The sequence below is a fragment of the Schistocerca cancellata genome, chromosome 5 (assembly GCF_023864275.1).
Source record: "Schistocerca cancellata isolate TAMUIC-IGC-003103 chromosome 5, iqSchCanc2.1, whole genome shotgun sequence".
Taxonomy (NCBI): domain Eukaryota; kingdom Metazoa; phylum Arthropoda; class Insecta; order Orthoptera; family Acrididae; genus Schistocerca; species Schistocerca cancellata.
Genome location: NC_064630.1, coordinates 510,381,499 through 510,397,489, shown reverse-complemented (window position 1 = coordinate 510,397,489; position 15,991 = coordinate 510,381,499). Strand labels below are relative to the sequence as shown.

The 15,991-nt window shown below is 44.6% G+C and overlaps 1 non-coding gene across 1 annotated transcript; it reads left to right on the top strand.

The window, feature by feature from the left end:
- The first annotated feature begins 3,226 nt into the window (after nt 1–3,226).
- Nucleotides 3,227–3,310, top strand: Trnap-ugg (transfer RNA proline (anticodon UGG)). Its single transcript has one exon. It is a non-coding gene; the product is annotated as a tRNA-Pro (tRNA).
- The last annotated feature ends 12,681 nt before the right edge of the window (nt 3,311–15,991 follow it).

The window sequence follows — 15,991 nt, the reverse complement described above, 5'->3', positions numbered from 1 at the left end:
CCTCTAATATCCGTTACTGAAGTCATACGAGCATCTACGTGACGTTTTCACGCTTACTAAACGAACCTGTGACGAAAGGCGCTTTTCTTCTTTCTGTCACTGTCAGTTCCTCTATAAACTCTTTCTGGTGCTTCTCCCAGATGGACGAGCAATATAAAAGTATCGGTCGAGCAAGTGTGTTAGTAAGTTCTCCGCACGCATGTCAGATATCTAATAACTGAGACTGCTCCCAGTGCCTGTTCGGCGATCTTGTAATCAAACAATAACGGCCCTTACTGACTGTTCACGCACAGTACGTTACATTTGTTTATCGTGAGTGTCGACTACTAATCCCGGCGGCGCGAGATTAGCCGAGCGGTTTAGGGCGCTGCAGTCATGGACTGTGCGGCTGGTCCCGGTGGAGGTTCGAGTCCTCCCTCGGGCATGGGTGTGTGTGTTTGTCCTTAGGATAATTTAGGTTAAGCAGTGTGTAAGCTTAGGGACTGATGACCTTAGCAGTTAAGTCCCATAAGATTTCACACACATACTAATCCCAGCACCAAGCGGCGATCTTCTAAAAGTCTTCGTGTGTTTTGCTAGAATTTTCTAGCGTTACTAATTCTCCCTATACAACAACGTCATCAGCTAATATCCTCAAGGAGTTTCCGACGTTATCTGCTAAGTAACATATACGCCTATAGCATAATTATGCTCTTATAAATCTCCCTTGCGCTACATCAGAAGTCAATTTTACGACATTTCTCTCTGTATGGAGGTAATACCGGCAGATTTCGTTCACAGTCTGTAGGAAGACTGTAACATTACAGGCTTACCGTGAAATGGAAAAAGGCTTACGAAATAGGTACGTGAAATGTACTCGCATTTGTTAACATGGTCAACCATTAGCTGTATAAAGAATTAACGACAGTCAAATTTATTCCGGACTGGGTCTCGAACCTGGAGTTGCCGCTTATCGCGAGCGGTCGCCTTACCATTAGGCTATCTGAGCACGATTCACGGCCGAACCTAAACTTCCATTCGTTACCAACCATGTGTGTACAACCTGCACTCGTACATTCATTATGTATATTTCCGTAGAGGGGAGAATTTTTTATTGCAAGTCACTTGCCGGAGGTCTGCGGATAAATACAATATTGCTGTGCCTGTGTTGTTCAGAAGTATGATGCCACGCTGCTTCAGAGATGCATTCGTGTCTGCATGCATGCAGCCAGCCGGGGTGGCCGAGCGGTTCTAGGCGCTACAGTCTGGAACCGCGCGACTGCTACGGTCGCAGGTGCGAATCCTGCCTCGGGCATGGATGTATGTGATGTCCTTAGGTTAGTTAGGTTTAAGTAGTTCTAAGTTGTAGGGGACTGATGACCTGAGAAGTTAAGTCCCATAGTGCTCAGTGCCATTTTGCATTCATGCAGGCGTGTCTAAAGGAACGTTGCATTGTACTTCTAAACAACACAGGAACTGGAATATCATATCATACAATAGAATTTCTTTATATCCACGTTTCATATAAAGACTAAACTAGGCACTCAAATAATCGAAAAATCTAACGCAGTTTGTTATTTTGCACATCTAGAGCTGAAAGATATGGTATGTTTATACAACATTATGTGAACAGTTGACATGTTGTAAACTTTATATTTGATTGCTCTGTTTTATGAGTTTTAATGTAGTAGCGTCGGCCGTAAGAGATTTTCAAGGATGCCAACAGAAAAAGCTGTACCAGAACATAGAAAGTTAATTTGACCTGTATGTTAGCTGTTAGTCTGGGCAAATTACGTTTTTTTTTTTTTTTACAGTAAATGATGTTACAAGCAGAAGGCAAGTTGTAAGGGAAGGCAAATAGATTAGAGACACGAATCGCAGGAATGCTGAGAGATAACACCCCGTATGTGAGAGCCCTACAGAGCGCCGCGTTACAGCTTCTGGAAACCGCTCTATGGTTCTTTCCGGTGTCCGCGCAGGCTATTTGCGGTAGTATGTCAAGGACGTAACCCGAAGCTGTCAGCGGGAGAAAATTTTTCCCACTTGTTTATTCCAGGAAGCAGCTCGTGGCGGACGGGAACGCATTAATTGTCGCGGCTAGAGCCGGGTCACCGACTCGTGAGCTCTGTTCGCTTTGCGGCAAGCAGTAGCTAGCACGTAACCGTGCAATCGTTGTGACCTGTATATTGCTAATAGTTTTGTAAATAGTTAACATTCTTCTAAGCTCAGTACTGTCAGATATCTACGAACTGCGTGTGGCATCTTCCACCTGTTCACGATCTATGCACGACAGCCAGAATCAGCCAGTAGATTTTCAACGGGCGTTGATCAGCCAATAAATTATGACAGTGTTTCGAACATGCCTACTCTAGCAAAAGACCTATAATCCATTGAGACATTCATTCTAGAAATGCTCCTAGCGTGTCTAGGGGGAGGTAGCAACATAGGGCAGTGCAGTTCTGAAATGGAGGGATATGTCGCACTCTTTTAAACAACACGAAAAATAGCTAGGATACTCAAGATAAATGGAACACATTGCATATTTTGACGGACGAGTCATCTGCGATTTAGAGAACCACAAACGTGTGCGAGAGTTTTCATTCTCTCGCCTGAGTGAGCTGGCTCAAACAGTTTTTTGGTGAGAACAGTACAGACTCTTACGCCGCTGTGGCCGGGCGGTTCTAGGCGCTTCAGTCCGGAACCACGCTTCTGTTACTGTCGCAGGTTAGAATCCTGCCTAGGGCATGGATGTGTGTGATGTCCTTAGGTTAGTTAGGTTTAAGTAGTTCTAAGCCTAGGGGACTGATGACCTCAGATGTTAAGTCCCATAGTGCTCAGAGCCATTTCTTACATTCGAGAAAAATTGGTAAGAAAACCAAATAGAGAACAAAATAATACAAAGGAAAATTTATGAAATTGGACGGATTTCATTTATTGAAGTGTGTTCCGCACCAAGCTTAAGCGCTATTGTTAGTTTAAAAATTTCTTATTGGTGAAAGCACTTGCAATTGAAACTTGTAACTTCTCCACTATGTGTATCTGTATGAAATATAGCCCAAATTCACCTCTCAATCTATCAACATTCAACGGATTACCAAAACTATGTACCCACAAACTGTTGTCCAAATTAACTTGTATGCTAACCTTTGACCAAACAGAATCTAATTTGAATCGAACTGTAACTGGCCTGAATACAAATGTCTTTGTATTAAAAGCGCAACTGAAGTAAAACGGTTATCTGGCGCCGGCCCGAGTGGCCGAGTGGTTCTAGGCGCTTCAGTTTGGAACCGCGCGACAGCTACGGTCGCAGGTTCGAATCCTGCTTCGGGCATGGATGTGTGTGATGTCCTTAGGTTAATTAGGTTTAAGTAGTTCTAAGTTCTAGGGGACTAATGACCTCAGAAGCTAAGTCCCATAGTGCTCAGAGCCATTTGAACCTTTTTGAAGTTATCTGGCTCTTATCAAAATTGCTATTATCTCGCTTCTCGACAAAATTGTTGCAGATTTCTCGAAAGCACAACAGCAAACAGGCAGCGGCTAAATCAGACTTTTGTTTCTAAACAAAACTTCCAAACAATATTCAAACTGTTGCATACCATATGGTACAACGTGGTAATGCGTAATGAGGGTTGTGGAGACTAACAATTCGTATGAAATGATATTTCACGAAAACGATCTTAGAATGAAGTATGTACTCACAGACACAAAGTAAAATTTAGCGTGATCTTCACACATAACTTTGGTCTGAACAATACTATGCTTAAAGTGAACAATAATTTAAAATGGGTACAATGTTAACTGAGAATTTTTATAAAAAACAAACAGAATTAGTTAACATTTTAATGCATGACTCAGGGAAGTGGGGTGGTCTGTCTCTCAGCTGTGAACAAGTGAACAAAGTTAATTAGCTGACAATAACCATCCCGACAAACTAGCTGCGCATTGCTGCAGTCTTATCTCAAACGTCTCCTCTTGGTAAACAATAACATTATTCAAAATTTACATTATTTTCGGCTGTCAATACATGCATCATATTCATCCTTACTGTCCTTTACAACAAATCTTTCTTCATCTAACAGATGCAATCACAAGTCAACACAAGACTTCTGAATACGTCTGTCACCTACCACACTTCGACTAAGGATGTATCAGACCGCGCAGAGGCAAAGACTGTCCCATAACAAGACCAAAAATTGATTAACGCTAACACAACTTCCTCTCTCTCTGAGGTGCACATCTATAACTTTCAGAAACAAAATGACATGCCCCTCTTACAAAGTTATTGTAGTGAACTTTCTGTTATATGAAACCTTTTTCAGTATCCTTCTATCAGATATGCGTAGATCTGTAGCTATGCTGGCTAGGCTGGATAGGAAGTCATACAGCAGGTGAAGAATGACTTTACTGACCACAAATTACGCATGACGCATTTCGAAATTATTACCATCTGCAGAAATCCAAGTGCAAAGGCGGCACAAGAAACAGGGAGTTATCAGTTGTGTACGTAACGTGAGATGACAGACCCAGAGGGCCACAGCAGTTTCTGACAACTAGTGTCATTTGGACGCTGCATGGAGACACAATGTATCAGTTTCCTGAACCTTTGTCAGCCCTCCAGATCTTGGGCCACTACTTCTCGTCACCACGCTGATTGCATCAGGTTCCAGTTCCAGGGGCTATCATCTCATGTTACGTACACAACTTCTACCGCACTTGTCCTTGTACTACGGCCGAGCGGAGTAGCCGTGCTGTCTCAGGCTCCTTGTCACGGTCCGCGCGGCTCCCTCCCGTCGGAGGTTCGAGTCCCACCTCGGTCATGGGTGTGTGTGTTGTCCTTAGAGGAAATTAGTTTAAATTAGATTAAGTAGTGCGTAAGCTTAGGGACCGATGACCCTAACAGTCTGGTCCCATAGGACCTTACCACAGATTTCCAAATTTCCTTGTACTTCCTTCACACTTGGATTTCTGAAGATGGAAATAAATCCGAAACTCATTACGCATACATTGTGATCAATAATGTCATTCTCCACTTGCTGCATGACTTTTCGTGCGACCTAGCCAGCTTAACTACAGGTCTACTCATATTTACAAGAATGGTCGCTAGCCTCTAAGGTGGCTTTATATCACACCTTTATCCTTTTATCAGTTTCTGTATTAAAGATAATAATTTATATACTTTTTAAATTTTGTAATGCAAGCGTGATAGTATTCAGTAGCTTAAGAACACGGCTTAGTGACGTTTTCAGTGACTGGCCAAGAGAAAATTACTAGTCTGTTGCTGGTTGAGGACTTCGTACACTGGCACTAATATCAGTTTTGGGCGTATTGCGAAGTTCATGTGGGCCGCGGAACACGACGTTGTATATGGTATCCGCTGCACCACGGCCAACGTGTAGGTGTAAAGACACCATTACGACGTCCAGTAAACGTCACTTGAACGTTGGTAGACAGATCTGGAGGATATGATTAAACTGCCTATTTGCAGAGCTATACGTTCCGTGTTCGTGCGTCATTTCCATCTGCAGCTCTGGCCGCGTGTCAACGTTATTCCCGCTTGCTGCAGGAGAGGCAAACAGGTTCGTGGTCGTACCAAAGCGACAAGCAGCGCCCGCCCTTGACAACGCTGTGTATCTGATTTTGTGACCGGCGGTCGTTTGTGTGCTCTGTCCCGAGGAAATGCCGGAGCAGCGCTGGTTAACAGCTGCCCGTGCCTCTGTAGCGGGAGTTTGGCTGACATACAGTGGCAGTTTTTTGCTTGTATCACGGTACCATTAGGACGAGCAGAGCCTGAAGGGCTTAAAAAAAATAAAAAAACTTTTTTCAATCAAATTTACGGGTCACGTCTTGTGTTAAAAAATTAAAAAAAATAAAACTCCGTACTGCGAGGTGGAGCAATGCCGATTTGGGTACCTTTATCGGCGGGTTGTTTCATACGTGCAGCGTATGTGGTAGCGTGTTTTGTAACACCTTCCGATCCCGCACCTAACCGCGTATTCCATTTCACTGGGTTTCGTTTCACAGGCGTATACGCGGTTGTAACGGGACACAGAAGTCTGTTTCCAACCGTCGTATTTGGTCCGCCAGCGTCGAAACACCTTGCGTTCGGAGCTCACAAATGTATACACGCTCGTTTCTATGTTGGCACGAATACCGCGATAGAAACTGAAATCTGGAAACAGACAAGCCGCCAGTGCATCATTCTGTCCAGTACGGTAGACCCTATAATTGTCCTGTAGATAACAAAACATCACTTCGCTTAGTTGTGTACGTGAATGCCGCCAAATTAATCTCTTTAACCGAGATCTGGAAGTCGTGGTGATGAGATAGCTCTTACTGATTGGGTGGTTGGCTCAAATTTTGAGGACAGAAATGTTCTTCATCACCAGCATTTACACAACACGAGGAGGAGAGGAGATCTTTGTATCGCCAAAATAAGCGAGGTGCACAGCGACAAAAACATGTAAGATTCAAGTCTCGGTTCTGTCACTGGGATTTATCTCAACAATTGCAGGTTAGTGGCGGCATGATTTTGTAAGCAACAGCGATTTTCTCCCCCTTTTTGTAAATTCCGAAGTAGCTCTCCAAGGACCACAACTCTGATAAAATAAAATGGCTCTGAGCACTATGGGACTAAACATCTGTGGTCATCATTCCCCTAGAACTTAGACCTACTTAAACCTAACGACACCACATACATCCATGCCCGAGGCAGGATTCGAACCTGCGACCGTAGCAGTCGCGCGGTTCCGCGTTGAAGCGCCTAGAACCGCTTGGCCACCGCGGACGGCTCTGATAAAAGAACTGTCTCCATTTTTTATTATCAAATTGTGAAGTATTCACTGATTTTGATGCTATCTTTTAAGTCTCTCTTCTGCAATCGCAGTATTGCAAGTAATATAGGGTTCATTCCGCCTCCGCTTCTGTAATGTGTTACTTAGGGAAGACGTGTTTCCTTTTATTTTAAACCGTCTTTAGTGGCCAGTCTTTTGTCTCCTACTTCATTTTCTAACCTTTATACTACGCGTTGGTGTTAGATTTATATTACACGTCAATTCACTGACATAAAATATTTTATAGTTTTCATGCTTTGCAAATGCGCGTTCAGCTAATTTTCAGTTCACATCTTTCTTTTTCGTGGCCTGATCCATATCATCTTGGGGAAGGTCTTTTATTTATCGGATTTGGTAATGTTAGTGGTAGAGGGTGGCCGAATTCCCTCCGTGTCGCCACCTTCCCCACTGCCCCTCCCCCATCCCCACCCACCCTTAAGTCGCCCGACCCTGGAACTGGAACGTACTGCTCTCAGCCTAGTGAGGAAAAGTGGCAGCTCCAAGGTCTGGAAGGATGACAATGCTTGAGAGAATTGATACCATGTGTCTCCATACGGCGTCCAAATAACACTATTTGGCAAAGAACGACAAGGTGGTCGATCAACATCGTTTGCCGTGACCATCTGGGCCTGATCGCAGATTCTTTTTGCTTTTCTTTTCTTTTTTTCTGCCGACTTTAATACCTACATGGTTCGAGAAATAGATACAAGTCGGCATCACCTCTCTGCCTTGCAGATCAGCGATCTGTCCGTTGATCCATACGAAAAAGAATATTACTACCTGTTTCATCGATTGCAATTTGCTGTAGGAATCAGATAATTTAAGCAGTAACATTCCATGTCAAGTATGGGTTGTTTTCACAGTTCTGGAGAGGTACTGCTATGTGCGTTACTGATGTTGCCATGTGAAAAATACGTTATATTATACCTCACAGATACCAAGGCAGTATGAAATAACCTGCTCGTTCTGAAAACAGTCTACGCTGTTATGGCTGCGAGCTCTTCTTTAGTGCCTGCATTTGCGGGTTTATGGTCCAATATTTGATCTGTTGCCCAGTAACAAAAAAAATGTTAGTGAAACGAGCAGACATTTATTGTTGTCATACCATTTATGAGGCTTGTTTGTTTCACCGTTATTAACCAGCGCACTTACACATTTTTAACGAAGAAGGGGCAAAATATTTAAAGACCAGAGATCGGTGAAGCGTTTTTAAAATGTTACAGTAGCCCAGAAACTCATTTCAACAAACCAGTCTAAAGTGTAATTTACGCCGTTTCAACAGAGTATTGATGCATACGCAACATTCAACACCCTCAGACGTAACGTTTTATTTATAGTTCTCACTACGCGGTTGTCCGCGGCTCGTGGTCTTGCGGTAGACTTCTCGCTTCCCGCGCGCGGGGTCCCGGGCTCGATTCCCGGCGGGGTCAGGGATTTTCTCTGCCTCGAGATGACTGGGTGTTGTGTGTCTTTCATCATCATCTCATCCTCATTCACTCGCAACTTGCAGTAGTGGCGTTAAAGAACTTGTGGAGCGGCGGGGTCTCCCGGCCACCAATGCCACACGCTCATGATTATTACTACGCGGTTCAAGTACGGTGATTAAACTTCTGTGGTGTTCTTTGTTTAAGAACCTAAACGGTTCAGTTGGGACACTTAAATGCATCCTATGATTACTTACAGTCTACTTTGACGTAACAAAGAGTTGAAATAACCTTGTAGGCTACAAGGAAATGATTAACCATAATCGGTAAGCATGCAAGAGTATGCTTACCAGTATGATCCAAAACGCCGCGAATAAAAATGGAATAAAAATGGAATTCTTTCAGGGCCCTCACCTCGGATTTTACTGGTGACGGAAAGGTAGAATTAAGTGTTTTGGACTGCCCTTCGGCTAGGCACCATTTGCATACTCAATGCAAGGATCGTATTACCGTCACTACCGGACAGTACATGGTCAAAGTATGAATCTTACGCACTTCCTCCAGGTTAGACAAACGCAGCAAATCGTTTGGTTGTTTTTGCATTTGATGTGGTCTACGTTAGGGCTTAAGGGTTTTATGGAGACACTGTTAGTTCAGGGGCTGTTCCTTAGAAAACCTCAATAGAAAGCGATTTTTACCATTTTTTTGTACCAAAACCGAGTCGTGGATTCCAAAACCATCGTGCACAGCAAATGGCTGAAATTTTTACGATATATTTCGAACATCACGATTTCGAACAATCTTGAACATTTTCTTGATATCTTCATACGTTTCCGAGATACAGAGGTTCAAAGTTACTCTACTGATACACGCAAGATACGGACGTAAAATCGAATGCGAGGCGGAATCTAAGTTGATGAAGTGACGCAGAACGGAGCAATATGCTGTAAAGCGTCCCCATTGTCATCACAAGGGTTCTGAGAACCCCATGTTGTAGTACTGAAGCACATGAAAAACTTTTTTGCACATAAAATGCGGTATGAGGTTGAAAATTAGTTTTGCGTTATTTGAATTTGTCATAAATAATCAAAATCTTAGTGACCAATACATTTCTTCTCACATGAGACATATGCCTTGCTACAACTGAGAAAAGACAGGAAGCAGCGGAAAAATGCTACTGTCGATCCATAAGAAGTGCAAATATGTTTCCGTTTATTTAAAAGACTCTGACTGATGGGTGATGTACCAGTCGCCTCATTCTAACTTGCGCAGTACCTTTACAAAGCTTCCCACAAATTTGGCATGCGAAAATATTCGTACTTTTTATTTTGAGAGAGGAGGAGACAGTGGCAGTGGGAGAGGATTAAGGAGATGGAGAAATGGTAATGGGTGAGAGCCAATGATAATGGGAGATAGATTCTATGATTATGCCAACGAGAAAGAGTGAGATAGTGACAGTGAGAAGAGATAGCAACAGTGAAAATGAATGACTGAGATAGTAGCAGTAAGAGAGAGAGAGCAAGAGGAGGACAATGACAGTGACAGCTGACAGTAGTAGTAGGACAGAACGAAATAGTGTGGCTGTGACTCAGGAGACTGTGACGGAGAGACAGAAAGAGCAAATGACAATGAGTTGAGCTAAATGAGTGAGCGAGAATGGGCAAGTGGGAATGGATAGGGATAAGCGATTTACAACTATGGACTAGTGAATGTGAACGTGTTACAGTTATGGAAGCTTGTGAAATTGAGAAGTGAGTTAAAAAGAGCGCGAATATGTTCGCATACCAAAAATTTTGGGACTATTTTCAAACGTGTTGTGGAAAGTAGAGTGAGGCAACTGGGTCTCCACTTTTCAGTCTTTTAAATGGAGACGAACGTATTCGCAGTATTTGTGCTAGGAAAGGAACATTTTCCTGCTGTCAAATACATACTTCGTGACTGGCTGTCGTCATTTTAAGCTGTTGGCATGGGCTTAAGCTGTTGCTACCAGGTATTAATTGTTTGTGTCATATTAAAACTAAACATTCATTTTCGGCTATTAATTCCTTATTTTAACGAAACTTAGGAATCTCACGCATCCTTACTATTTTCGTCGTATATGACATGGAAGTCACTGTTCGTTGAATGATAAATGTGAAACCATATCTTCAGATCTGTGTCACTGCATGCTATATTTCATAAAATAATGTAGAAAATAAATCAATATTGTCAGTATCCTGTTAGAGGTTTATTTAGGCGTTACGATGTCACACATCACATCATTAATGCGTCACTGGTCAAAGCCAGTGTCCAGTGTCGATAGTTCATCCCCCCCCCCCCCCCCCACGGAAAACTGTTTCACAGATGCTACTTTTTCGGGTCATCAATCCTCCAACTCCTTTGATGCAGCCAGCCACAAAAAATGGCTCTGAGCACTATGCGACTTAACTTCTGAGGTCATCAGTCGCCTAGAACTTAGAGCTAATTAAACCTAACTAACCTAAGGACATCACACACATCCATGCCCGAGGCAGGATTCGAACCTGCGACCGTACCGGTCGCTCGGTTCAGCTAACCACAAATTCCTGCCATGTGCCAACCTTTTATCTCAGAGGAGTACTTCTACTCAAATAATCAATCTTTTGTATGATGTATTCCGATATCTTTCTTCCCATATCGCTTCTACCGTCCACAGGTCCTTCCAGTACCACGAAGTTTTCCCTGACGTAACATATGTTCCTTCTTCTTATCAGTTTTTCCATATGTTCCTTTCTTCGCTTTTTCTGCGGAGAACATCGGCATTTATTACCTTAGCAGTCCACCTTGTTTTCAACATCCTTCTACGGTATCACACCCCAGACGATTCAGTTCTCTTCTTTTATGGGTACGCCGGAATCCATAATTCATCCCAATGCAACACTTTGCTCCAGTTGTACATTCTAGGAAATTTATTCCTAAAGTTAGGGTCAATGTTTGATGCTAGTTAGGCTGTGAATGCCGTTTTTCCCTGTGGTAGTCTGTTTGCTTCGTCCGTCATACGCTATTTTGCTTCTGAGGTAGCAGAACTCCTTCACATCGCTAGCTTCACGGTCTCACTTTCGATATTGTGTTTATTGGTAATCCCGTCTCTGCTACTCCTCATTACTTTCATCTTTCTTCGCTTTTCTCTTAGTCCATATTCTCTAATCTGATCGAGTGTTCATTCTGTGTTTGCAATTCTTTCACTATCACCGATGATACTAATGTCGTCAAAGAGCTTTATCACTTATATTCCTTCGCTCTGGATTTCATACTCTCGAACCTGCAATTTATTTCCGTCATTGTTTCTTTGAACAATAGGAGAGAAAGAATATAACACCGTTTGTTCAAATGTGTGTGAAATCTTATGGGACTTAACTGCTAAGGTCATCAGTCCCTAAGCTTACACACTACTTAACCTAAATTATCCTAAGGACAAACACACACACCCATGCCCGAGGGAGGACTCGAACCTCCGCCGGGACCAGCCGCACAGTATAACACCGCTTCTCACGCCTCCTAATCCTTGCACTTCAATCTTTGTCTTCGATTCTCATAGTTCCTTCTTGGCTCTTCTGTGTATGTATATATATATATATATATATATATATATATATATATATATATACTCCTGGAAATGGAAAAAAGAACACATTGACACCGGTGTGTCAGACCCACCATACTTGCTCCGGACACTGCGAGAGGGCTGTACAAGCAATGATCACACGCACGGTACAGCGGACACACCAGGAACCGCGGTGTTGGCCGTCGAATGGCGCTAGCTGCGCAGCATTTGTGCACCGCCGCCGTCAGTGTCAGCCAGTTTGCCGTGGCATACGGAGCTCCATCGCAGTCTTTAACACTGGTAGCATGCCGCGACAGCGTGGACGTGAACCGTATGTGCAGTTGACGGACTTTGAGCGAGGGCGTATATTGGGCATGCGGCAGACCGGGTGGACGTACCGCCGAATTGCTCAACACGTGGGGCGTGAGGTCTCCACAGTACATCGATGTTGTCGCCAGTGGTCGGCGGAAGGTGCACGTGCCCGTCGACCTGGGACCGGACCGCAGCGACGCACGGATGCACGCCAAGACCGTAGGATCCTACGCAGTGCCGTAGGGGACCGCACCGCCACTTCCCAGCAAATTAGGGACACTGTTGCTCCTGGGGTATCGGCGAGGACCATTCGCAACCGTCTCCATGAAGCTGGGCTACGGTCCCGCACACCGTTAGGCCGTCTTCCGCTCACGCCCCAACATCGTGCAGCCCGCCTCCAGTGGTGTCGCGACAGGCGTGAATGGAGGGACGAATGGAGACGTGTCGTCTTCAGCGATGAGAGTCGCTTCTGCCTTGGTGCCAATGATGGTCGTATGCGTGTTTGGCGCCGTGCAGGTGAGCGCCACAATCAGGACTGCATACGACCGAGGCACACAGGGCCAACACCCGGCATCATGGTGTGGGGAGCGATCTCCTACACTGGCCGTACACCACTGGTGATCGTCGAGGGGACACTGAATAGTGCACGGTACATCCAAACCGTCATCGAACCCATCGTTCTACCATTCCTAGACCGGCAAGGGAACTTGCTGTTCCAACAGGACAATGCACGTCCGCATGTATCCCGTGCCACCCAACGTGCTCTAGAAGGTGTAAGTCAACTACCCTGGCCAGCAAGATCTCCGGATCTGTCCCCCATTGAGCATGTTTGGGACTGGATGAAGCGTCGTCTCACGCGGTCTGCACGTCCAGCACGAACGCTGGTCCAACTGAGGCGCCAGGTGGAAATGGCATGGCAAGCCGTTCCACAGGACTACATCCAGCATCTCTACGATCGTCTCCATGGGAGAATAGCAGCCTGCATTGCTGCGAAAGGTGGATATACACTGTACTAGTGCCGACATTGTACATGCTCTGTTGCCTGTGTCTATGTGCCTGTGGTTCTGTCAGTGTGATCATGTGATGTATCTGACCCCAGGAATGTGTCAATAAAGTTTCCCCTTCCTGGGACAATGAATTCACGGTGTTCTTATTTCAATTTCCAGGAGTGTATATATATATATAGCGTATTACTCGTCTTTCCCTTTAGCTTCCTCGTATTTTCCTGAGAATTTCGAACATCTTGCGTCATTATAATGCCGAACCCTGTTCCCAGGAGAACGAATCCTATGAAGATATTTTGATTCTTTTTAAGTAACTTAGAGCTGTATTAATTGTTGAGTGGTGATGTCGTGTATCAACAAATACGTTTCCATTGATATTATACGCTTCCTTATACATTCGCATTAACTATCTGAGACTTTGTCGCCTTTTCCTTTTTTTCCCCGTTTTGTCACAGAATAGTTAATTTCCTCGCTCTTCCAATCGAAGAAAACTCGAGGTATTTTATCTTTTGACAGGAACGATTTCTGCCCTGCTTCCGCGGGTGCTTTTGAGGGGCGACGCTGTAAGGGGAAGGCGGGTGCGCAGACGGTCACCAAAGGTACTGGAGAGAGAGAGAGTGAGAGAGAGAGAGAGAGAGAGAGAGAGAGAGAGAGAGAGAGAGAGAGAGATAGGGGGAGGAGGGGTGGAACTGTAAAGTGGGAAAAATAGCGAGTGCAGATTGGTTGCGTCGCAGTCTGTCGCCATGCTCGGCAGAAACTCATTTTGTCTTCTGCCGCGGTGCAATAGAGGACCGTTTGTCGCGGCCGATCAAGATAGGTCGCGGGTGAGATATGTAAACACGGCCGTGAAGGGTCCCGCACGCAGCTGGGAGCGGGCGCGCTCGCCTGTCGCAGTGCGTAAAGCGACACACGCACGCACGCACGCAGGCACGCGTGTCGGCTGCCAGCCATCAGCAGCGGGGCGGCGGGCCAGATTTCTAATTTCCGATTGACTCGAGCACGCCACTTGTTAAATGTTTACTCTGGCCCCCGGCAGCCGGCGGGCCTATCGCTTTATTGCGCCCCACTGCGTGCGCTACAGGAACGTCGAATCGCCGTCGAGATCGAATCTCGTAGCGAGACACGACATCGGCGCTCGCCGTGCAGAGCGGGCGATCTGGAAGCGACTCGGACAAGGGTTGCTTTTTTATCGGCGCAGTGCGTAGCGCTTCATGTAAGCATTATCACACGCGAATACCGCGGCGGCGAAGCCATATGCGAGGCTTCAGCGCTAACCGGCAGTCGTTGGTCCTCTTCGTAGAACAAGCTTACGGACAGATTTTTCTCATCCCTTCTGTCGGAGCAGAGGGATCGCATAGGTTTGAAATAAGCACAACATGGTATTCGCCAGTTCAACGTACATGAGTAAATAAGCGATCTTATCGACTGTACAGACGGTTCAAATGGCTCCGAGCACTATGCGACTTAACTTCTGAGGTCATCAGTCGCCTAGAACTTTGAACTAATTAAACCTAACTAACCTAAGGACATCACACACATCCATGCCCGAGGCAGGATTCGAACCTGCGACCGTAGCGGTCGCTCGGTTCCAGACTGTAGCGCCTAGAACCGCAAGGTCACTCCGGCCGGCTTATCGACTGTCCTCTCAGAACTTTGGTAAGGGCAAAATATCTGATGCACCTGGAGTGCACGAGACAAATCACTCAACGCATTTCTCTGTAAACTTGCTCTGCAACGTTTTCGGTGAACGTGGATTCTTTCTATGTACCGAAACACACATCCTATTATCTTAAATAAGGATCGCCAGCCTTGCTTCGGCACGCGAGACTGAGTTAAGTGTGCCACGTCTTCTATACCAATAATTAACTTACGTACGTGTGGCGCCTCTTCTTTCGCATATGTCCGAAAGAACAGATATACCACGTATAACAATACATACTGCTTGGTGGCCGTTAACGGGGGTAGGACGTCAAACGAGCCGACTTGGAGCAGGAGATACACCACTGAACATTTTATTTTCCACTGTCTATACTTTTATAAATAAACTCATAAAACTTTTTCAGCGTTACCAGGAAGGATTCAGAATTCACATTCTTAGCAGTGGGAGTTCGAATACATACAAAATAATTTTTTTTACATGTGAAATTTCTTCATTTTTTTCACTTACTAATGGCAGCATTTGTTGCTGTAGGTCAACTTTTCTTTATAAGTAAGAGAGATTCTTCAATGAATTTTGCACAGCATACAAACCATACTTAAAGGAGTATGAAGCTCTAGAATTTTCCAAATCTATGAAAAACTATGGTAAAAATTGAGGTACTTAACTATAAAATTTGTGTTATTTCTATACATGAAGTTTAAAATATAACAGTTCATTCGTTTGTTCATAAATTAAATAAATTCTAGAGTTTCATACACCTGTGATTATGGTATGTATGCTGTGCAAAATTCATCGAAGAATCTCTCTAACTTAAGAAGAAAAATGTACCTATAGCAACAAACGCAGCCATTAGTAAGTGACAAAAATGAAGAAATTTCGCACGTAAAAAAATTTATTTTGTTATGTTTTAGAACTTCCACTGCAATGTGTGTGAAACCTGAATCCTTCCTGGTGATGCTGACAAAGTTTGATGAATTTATTTGTAAAAAACAGACACTGGAAATTAAAATGCCCCGTGATGCCTCTTCTGCTCCAAGTCGGCCCGTTTGACGTCCTACCCCCCTTAAGATCATTTCAGAGCGGTGCGCCACATAAGTAGTGTGCGGCAAGTGGGGAATTGGGGTCGGACGTAAAGCGTGCTCGGATAGCCGAAGGTGTTAAGACGACCGCTAGCGTAAAGCTGGAAAAACTGATTCGAGTCCCGATCCGGCACAAATTTT